The sequence below is a fragment of the Palaemon carinicauda genome, chromosome 24 (genome assembly GCF_036898095.1).
Source record: "Palaemon carinicauda isolate YSFRI2023 chromosome 24, ASM3689809v2, whole genome shotgun sequence".
NCBI classification, from domain to species: domain Eukaryota; kingdom Metazoa; phylum Arthropoda; class Malacostraca; order Decapoda; family Palaemonidae; genus Palaemon; species Palaemon carinicauda.
Window position 1 is genome coordinate 64,377,698 of NC_090748.1, and position 10,000 is coordinate 64,387,697.

The 10,000-nt window shown below is 35.6% G+C and overlaps 1 protein-coding gene across 1 annotated transcript in view; it reads left to right on the forward strand.

The window, feature by feature from the left end:
* The first annotated feature begins 1,481 nt into the window (after positions 1-1,481).
* Positions 1,482-10,000, forward strand: part of LOC137618128 (uncharacterized) — a 226,530-nt gene continuing 218,011 nt past the window's right edge. Inside the window, exon 1 of the mRNA XM_068348144.1 lies at positions 1,482-1,753. The gene's annotated coding sequence lies outside the window, so the exon portion shown is untranslated. The remainder of the gene's footprint in view (positions 1,754-10,000) is intronic.

The following is a 10,000-nucleotide window of genomic DNA, read 5'->3' on the forward strand; positions in this document are numbered from 1 at the left end:
AAAAACACAAAAGTATTAATCTTGAGACACTCGCCTATAGAAAACATTACTCGCATTTTTTTCTGCCGTAACGTCACGAACAATAACAAAGTCTATGTAAAAACTGTGAAGAAGAAGAGTAGTGAAGAAAATTCTTCACGAGAGAGAGAGAGAGAGAGAGAGAGAGAGAGAGAGAGAGAGAGAGAGAGAGAGAGAGAATGTCCTGGTGATGTTTCATCTCCCATTGCATATTCTGTTCTCATCATCTCTGTCTTTCTTCTATTTATCTTGAGCCCAATCTCATGTGATATTTCATGGATTCTGTTAAGCAAGGTTTGCAAGTCCTGTGGTGTTCTTCTAATTAGGACAGCATCATCAGCATACTCTAGGTCAGCTAATTTTCTGTTACCAATCCTTCTCCACCATCTCCAACTGTTCTATGCATTACAAAAACATAAATGGAAAACAAATCGCCTGAAATTACATATAAAATTCAGGCTATATAGGCCTACCAGTTTAGTGAGATCGGTGTTGCTGTACGGACATGAATCGCTCTATGACAATGAAATGATATCCAACAGATTTTGTATTTTTGAGAACAAAGCCATCAGAAGAATATTGTGAGTCAAATGGGAGGATAGGACTAGAACTGAAACTCTTAAGAGTAAGAGAGATTACTCGAGTACCATATGTGGATGAAATCATGGTGAGGGATAGATGGAGATGGTTTTGGCATGCTTTTCGTACTCCTCAAAAGAGATTGGTTTCCCATACTTTCAACTGGGCTCAACAAAGCACTAGAAGAGTTTGAAGACCCAGGCATACATGGCTGAGGACTATGAAGTGTGAAATAGATGATGAATGGAGAAATGTTGATTTAAAAGCCCAAAATAGAGACGACTGGTGAAATCTAACCGAGGCCCTTTGCGTCAATAGGCGTGGGAAGTGGCGGTGATGATGAATTACAGTGCAATAGAGAGAGAGAGAGAGAGAGAGAGAGAGAGAGAGAGAGGGGGGGGGGGGTTAACATCGTTATACAGAGTTTAGGAAACCCTTTCCAACTTCTTGTTGAACTTGCAAAATTAAAATATACATGCTTAAACTAACCAAAGGATTTCGTTCTCATTGGCCTTAATATTAATCTGCAATGAATAAATCTCTGTTAGTGTAAAATAGTGGATCTTAATACAGAAATTATCTAACAGACTAACCGTATAACCTTCGTTGGTTTGGGGGTGGGGCTCTCCTGGGTTATGGGTCAGGCCCTGCCCACCTAACAACTGTTGTGTTGTCTAAAATGAGCTCGGTGCTGCCAGACTTACACTCGTCAAGCCATTTACTATTTTTATTCATAAAAATTACGCCAGTTACGGAATGAAAATATTGCACAACGTTGTACATTAATAGTTCCAAGGCAAAGCAAATATTGAACAGCTTTGTTTAACGAAAGAATAAAACATGAGGTAAAACAGTTCTTGGTTTGTCCCAGCGAGAGCAAGGGGATGCATCTGTCATGTGCCGACTGTATAGTGTGCGAGTGAGTCAGCTGCCTGATACCCGGATCAGGTTATATTTTGTTTTAACAAAGCACATTATGGAATAATTCTCTGTTTTCGTGAGTAAAATCGTCCAAGTGTTCAACCAACGACTCGACAAGCCAGTAGTACGATCGACCCAACATAGTCTTCTATACTCTGGATCTACTGTAGATTCAAAATAGATGATGCTGTCAAAATGCTGTAGGCAGCTGTGTCGCCTTTAACGATTTGACTTGGTAAGGAAAACATATCGTACGGAACGTTATATTTATCAATGTCTGTTTTAAAAACGTTCGAGTTGCGACCTTCGTGTGAATAGGATATATGGTTTATAGTCGCGTTATGAGTTATTTACTGTTAATTTCCTGTGTACATATACGATGTTTTTCTTTAGTTTTAAAGGCTCTGATGATTGGCAATAAACCCGAGGTCTCAGCAAGGCCGTCTTTCTAGAAGGAACGCCTTCTCACAATATGAAATGTTGAGTCCTACGGGCGGTTGTTGATATTTCTTTTGCTATAGTGCAAAAATTGTGTGGTCTTCGGATCAATATATCAGGGTGAAGGCGGTTACGTATTATATGTGGAAGATAATACCAAATCGACGATGGTCTCACTCATGATGTTTAAGTCTACAATACTTAAAATACATTAGAACTGATCTTATAAATGAAAGATGTGTTTTATTGTTGTTACTGTTCTTTAAATATTTTATTTCAATTGTTTATTACTTTTCATATAGTTTATTTGATTATTTGTTTCCTTTCCTCACTAAACTATTTTTCCCTGTTGGAGCTCTTGGGCTTATATGGTCTTGCTTTTCCAACTAGGGTTGTAGCTTTAATAATAATAATAATAATAATAATAATAATAATAATAATAATAATAATAATAATAATACTTTTCAACATTATAGGGAAAAGTGACTTTTATAATCACAGCGAATCTAATATCGATTTTAATATGCGAGACATTCAGCGTCTGAACGGAAGTTTAGCAGGAATTTGAGATAAACGTATTTTCAACGAACTTTTTTGTACATGAAAGAAAAATAATAATTATAGAGCATCTCTTAGGATTTGTAAAGCTGGATCCCCTTCACATGATTATTTATGATCTCACTAAATGATTATTGATATGCTTAACGTTTAGCTTAATATTTGTTTTATTCCCTCATTTACTGTCATTTAACTTTGTGGAGGTTAGTTAATGGTTATGGCTTGCATAAATGGGTGTATTTTAGATAACTAAGTTTCATAGTCGCATAGTTTTCTGAAGTAAATTGTCTTACTGTGTATTACATTATAGTCAACGTAAATGAATACTCTGGTGAGATTAAGAATTTTATGACTGAATTTATTCTTAGGTATATATGCTATCATGGTTTTAAGATATTATATTACGGGGAAAAAAAATACCCTTAACTAAGAGAAAATTGAAATGATACCCGAAATGGTAGGGACATGAAAAATTTAATTAAAAAATTATACATGTGTGACTTTTTTTAGTAATTAGGAAATGGAGTGTAAGTCGTAATAGCTGATATATCTCGTTATGATTTTTGTATTACCTAATATGATTGGAATTCCTGTGAACGCAATGGTAAAAATGTATTGTTTATTAACACTACATATATACCGTATAATATTTGTTAACATTTAGACACGGTTGGCCAAGAATTAGTGGTAGCCACAAATTATTTTATCTTTTACTTTACGATTTTATTTATTGTTTTAGTGGAAATGTAGACTACTAAGTTCAAGCGATTAAGCTCCGCCACTTCCTGGTTCGTTGTCACTCCACAAACTGCGCTCAAGGCCAAGGCAACGATCGAGAGTCGAGACTGAAATTTCTATTCATTCGCTTAGCATTTACATAATGACATTCTCTACTGTCACATATATCTAGTTTTCTGTATTTCATAGCTGCTTTTTTTATTATCTTTTTACTGTTTTGTCTACACGATACCTTAGATTTTAATCTGCCATTTGGTGACGGTTGATTCTGTCCTCGGTCTCTATCAAAGACCTATTCAAGGATCCCAGTTCTAGTTTTAATGTTTGACATTTGTTCTTTAAACTCTTTGTCTTGTAGTTTTCTTCATATTTCCAGTTGTGCTTGCACTCTTGTGTTGAATATTCTTCAATTAGAATGAAGATCATATACTGTATATATATATATATATATATATATATATATATATATATATATATATATATATATATATATGTGTGTGTGTGTGTGTGTGTGTGTATATATATATATATATATATATATATATATATATATATATATATATATATATATATATATATATATATATATAATGAATAGGCAATGTCTTAGTGGCGTCCAGAAATGAAGATAGTTTCTCTTCGGACAATTTCCTGCAGATAGTTTTCAGGAGAAATGCGTTTACTTTTCTCCATTTATTGTTTTGGTGTCGACACGTGTTTCAGATCATTTTACGACCCTTCTTCGGGCCTACATTGAGTTTTGGAATTACACTTTAATATAAAGATTATGGTGGTAAAAATTTGATACAAAATTATTTGGATATTCGGAAAAACATTAAAAAAAAATTGATAACTACCAACTTTAGATTCCTTGAAATATAAATACGAAATATATATGAGCGTATAGGCTACATATACATTATATATCTCTCCTATATGATAAGGAGCAATATGTCTGAATATATATATATATATATATATATATATATATATATATACATATATATATATATATATATATATATATATATATATATATACACTGTATATATATATATATATATATATATATATATATATATATATATATGTGTGTGTGTGTGTGTGTGTGTGTGAATATATATATATATATATATATATATATATATATATATATATATATATATATATATATATATATATATATATATATATATATATATATGTGTGTGTGTGTGTGTGTGTGTGTGAACATATATCATAAGCACACGTGATTTCAATCATTGTAAATATCATTATCTCTCTTGATAGCTCAGTCGGTATAGTCCCTACAGGCATGGTTTCCAGCCTACCAGGGGGTTGGGGAGGGGGGGGGGGCGTTCGAATCTCCACCCGGCCAGAAGCTGTTACCATAAAATGAATTCCAAGTGGATATATATTCCCAAGATAGAATTCGGTATTAAATACCATTCGTGGGTGATATTTAGATATAAACATATATATATATATATATATATATATATATATATATATATATATATATATATGTGTGTGTGTGTGTGTGTGTGTGTGTGTGTGTGTGCCGGAATCAATATCTGATGGTATATGCTCCAATAGGCATTCTCAAGAAAATTGGCGGGTCTATGCTTCTTCATAAGCAATTCATCCTTGAGGTAATAACGGGTGTGAGACTGCTGCACCTCCGTCTCATCCACTACACGGTACAATAATTCCATGAACGTGGCATCCTTCCTTCCTATAAGCCTTTTCCGACTCACTTGTCCTTCTTCTAATGCTGAGTTTTTTATTTCTTTTAAGTCCATTGCTCCCTTGTCTTCCTGTTCATTGGTCTGTCGTTCCTCTTCTTTCAGGCTCTCTCGGGAGTTCTCCTCTTGTGTACTATCAGGGGAAACCTCTTCTTCCATAAACAAATCTTCCAAGTTCATCATTCCTTCGATTTCTCTGTCTTCTTCTGCAGTCTCTTCCTTCGTCATACTCCTAGACATCACACAACTAGGAAACAGTTACGGGTAGTCCTTCTCGAGTTCAGTCGAAGGACTATACTTCAGTGGTTTCTCAGTGGTAATGGGACAAAGCACATAACGGCACTCCAATAACCTCATTTCCCAGTTGGACTTCTACTCCTTCGACAGCCAATGAATCCTTTATCACAAAATCAAAATGACCTGTCAATTTCAAACGGCAAATATGAGTAACTTCATCACCTCCCATTCCCTTCAAAATGATAGAATCTCCTGTGAGAGACTGTTCCACTATCGGGTGTACGTCTTGCGTCACCACACTATGATTGCCTCCCGTGTCACGCAATATCTTGCCCAGGATCTGCTCGCTCCCATCATAAGAGACTAACATATCTTCATAAATATATGGTTTAAAGGCATCTGCGCTGTTTGGAGTTGTCTTATTCATCGTGTAAACGTTAACTGGTTTATTTTCCTTGTCGACCTTTCCTGTTTGATTCTTCGTCTTTGTATTTTATGGAGTTGAATTACCCTTACCCACTTGGGCAACTGCTTTCAGTTAGTTTGACCAACAAGCCTTACTGATATGGCCTTTTTTGCCACACTTATAACAGACGATATTAATCTTTTGCACGTCTTTCACAACACCTGAAGGAGGAGGATTCGACAATTGTTGTTGTGGTACTATCACATTCTGCTTTGGAATAGTACCATTGGTACTTCCGCTGTAAATATTGAACTTGTTCCCATAGTTTTTACTGAACTGGTTTCCATGGTTTGACGAATACTTGACACTTGATTGGAACGGCAGTTGAATCTTCATACCTGAGGGGTGTTTACAACTGATAATATAATCTTCACTCAGTGAAGCTGCTCTATCAAGTGTCTTCACCTCGCTCTCTCAAGTACGTTCGAATATGTTCAGGAATTCCTTGTAAATATTGTTCCAGCACTATCAGTTCTTCTAAATCAGCCATCTCTCTCTCTTTGGCAGCTTCTATCCATCTCTTAAAATAACGTCATACCTGATAAGCATAATCCAGGAAAGTCCTTTTCTCATCCTTCTGCAAATTTCAGAAACTTTCATTATAGTATTCATGGATCATCTGATACACCTGGAGTGCACTCCTCTTAATTTCTTGATACTCCTTCCTCTGGTCCTGAGACAAAGCAGGATACGCAATGCGTCCTTTTCCAATGTGGACACTCTGCAAAAACAGTGACCATTTATCTTCTGGTCATTCCATCATTGATGCGACCATTCCAAAATGATCGAGAAACTTGTTGGGAGCTTCTTTTGTGAATTTCGGGATCAACCTCTGTGCCTTCGCCACATCAAACATGGGATCGTGCATAGCAGGGGTCACACCTGTCTAGGTTGACGTGCAACTTTGCACGAACATTCAACAGTCCCAATTCCCTTGCATGTCTTGCCATCTTTCTTTCTTCTTCTCTCTCTCTTTCTTCCCATCTTGTAATTTCTATTGCCTCTTCTCTCTATTTTTCTTCCTGTCTTGCAATTTCTCTTGCTTCTATTTCCCTTGCATGTCTAGCAATTTATCTTGCCTTTTCTCTCTCCCTTTCTTCCATTTCCCTTGCATGTCTTGCAATTACTCTTGCCTCTTCTCTCTCTCTTTCTTACCACTCTGCCATCACCTTCAACTTAATCAAATTCTCTTCCACAGCATTTTGTCTAATTTCAGCCTCTACATTCATTTCTGCTTTCATTCTTTCAGTTTGTGGGTCATCTGATACTTGCTTTTCTACGAATTCTGCTTCAGCCTTGTCGCGAGCTGCTGCAATATCTTCTTCTGGCAACTTTCCTGAGTTTATCAACGCTTCTAAGGCTAGACACTTGATTTAGGCATTAATCATTTCACTAGATGCGTGGCCACCACATGCCATTAAAATAACGAGCCACTGAGCTTCAATTAAATTACCGTCTGACAATTCCTGAACAATTGGGTTTGCCCAAAACTCCTATATATTCAACTGCACCATCTTGTTCTTTACAAAAAATTATACCTCCCAAAAATATATCCTAACAATTCACGGAATCCTATCAACACTAAACTGGTCAAACCTTTAATCAAAACACGGCCCTGTTATCACCAATATTTAAAACAGACTCGCTCGATCGCAGGGTCTAGGCACCAAAAAATATGTATTACGACTAGCTAATTACGTAAACTCCTAGGCTCCAAACTCACTTGCGTTATATTACATAAGTCTGATACACACGAGAATACCTCCAAGCTCTGAGAATAATACGAAACTACGAGACGTTGATATATATATATGAACACTGAATATCTAAAGATCTCTTTACGTTACACTCAAAACAAATGTGAGTGATTACTTTACGTTTAAAGCGAACTATTCTTAAATCAACCTCTTACTTGGTTCTTAGTCAGGGGTACGAGCAAGGCACTGAAATAATTATTGGTGATCGAAATAATACTCACTTTATGAAAATATATATATTCTATGAAAATAACAATTCAAAAATAATACCAAAAATAAATCACTCGAAATTTAAATCTAAACTAGACCTTAGACTAATGACAAAGAGACACTTCAAGAATAATACAATCACTTGTTCACTAGAAATTAATTTATGAAAATATTTTATTTTGATAATTAGTGAAAAAGTTGACACTAACACTATAGTAAATAATCAATAATTACACTTACATATACGTAACAGTTACTCCTACATCCATTTGGCTCACACATAGTTACAGAATGGTTAAGCAAAAATAAATGCACTTCACTTTTTAACCAAATTACACAGGGGCAGTCACAAAAATAAATTAATTTTACAATATAAACTGTACTTATTAATACACTTCACTTCTTTCAAATTAAACCACAAAAATATCACCAATGTTTGAACAACACTATACTCGTTTGAGAGGAAACACTTAGGGGGTGAATAGATGCTGGTGAGAGAATTGTCGGACGATGATTTTTTCAGAGTGTCAGGCTGGAAATTATCCTCCTATGCACTGCTAGGCCATTATATGTAATCCTAATACATTCTGGAATCTTCCAGTGGATTCAAGCAACATTCTCGGTTCGTGTGCACAATTTCCATGTGGTTCCTCTAAGCGTCAATGTTGCCAACCTGGCAATTTGAAATATGATTCTATTGTCACCTGATGTTGGTAACCCTCTTAGCTAACTTCGCCACCTCCTCTCACAACATCAAAAAAAAAAAAGAGCAAGTTTAGTCTAGAACCTTCATGCCTTCAGAAGTACTGTCTTTCCCCACCCCTCAGCAGTAGGTAAAGGAGTAGTCATACTGCCACATGGCATGGCAATTAAATAATAAATGGGGAGAGGCGGTGAATTAGCGATTTTTACATCGTGAGAAGATTTATTATCTAAGTTAATCTTTACTAAAATATGACCAGACATCTTCTTCAGAGCGAGTGAAGTAGAATTTTAAATATTGGGAATTAACATAACGGAAGAAATATAAGTCTCTCGCTGACTTTTAAATTATTGGAACCGTTTATCCTAATGGTAATTGACAATTATTTCTTGTAAACTACAGACTTACTCGGGGAGAACGGATACAGAGCAAGTTACTGTTAATCTGCTTCCATCAGTAGAAAAGCAATTTATCTCAAGTCCCAAATCTGATTTATTAACTAAACATTAGTCTTAATTTCTATCCAAGTCAAGCAAGAGGGAGTGGCACACACATAATACTTGTCTCGCGGTGATGAGGGTCCGTGGCCGTCTCCCACGCCCAACTCCCCTTACTCTACTTCCAAGGGTGAGTTTTTATGTCACCTGTCTCCATAGGGGTCAGGTGCTTCCACTAGGAGAATGGTGGTATCCTTTTGCTACATGACATCTGCGATCTAGGTCACCCAGATCTAAGTTGATTACCTCTATTCCCTCAGCTTTTGTCCAACCTCCCTCATGCTTTGACCTGGGAAGTACAACAGTTTACATTCCACATTAACAGTGCAACTCTTTCTTCAGGCCCGTAGCTTTTGACAGAGTTTACATTACCCAGGAGTCTCGGAGACAAGGTCATAGGTCGGCTACCATCGTACTACTTCTTGCTACTTAAATTAACCACATTAATATTTTTATTTCTATTTCAATTATTCTACATGTGACAATACCCTGGTAAGAGGGTTTCAATTAGGAAAGATGGAAGGGTTAAATATGTATGTGTGCATAGCTATCTAAATATCTAGCCGTCATTTTTGACGGCCCTGTACGCTAAGTGTATACCACACACACACTCATATACAGTATATATATATATATATATATATATATATATATATATATATATATATATATATATATATATATATATATATATATATATATATATATATATATATATATATATATATATATAATTTAACACTAACCCTTATGATTTTCATTTTTTTTTTCAAATGTCACAAATATCCTCTAATATCGAATTCGTTCTTATTCCTGATCAAAGACCCAAGGGGAAAATCCTTTTTTAATAAGAGCTTCTGGCCGGCTAAGGATTCGAACCCTGAACAAGTAGAAACTAAAGTGTATCATTAAATCTCTCTCTCTCTCTCTCTCTCTCTCTCTCTCTCTCTCTCTCTCTCTCTCTCTCTCTCTCTCTCTCTCAATTAACGTTGCCATTTCCAATAGAAAATAAATACTGCGAAGGAGCATTTCCAGTTTAAATTAATATTTTGAAGTGAAGCAAGTAAAAGATCTGTCCTTTGTTTTCTGTGGTGGCAGGGTCCCTTTGTCTGAAAGTGATTCATTTACTTTAT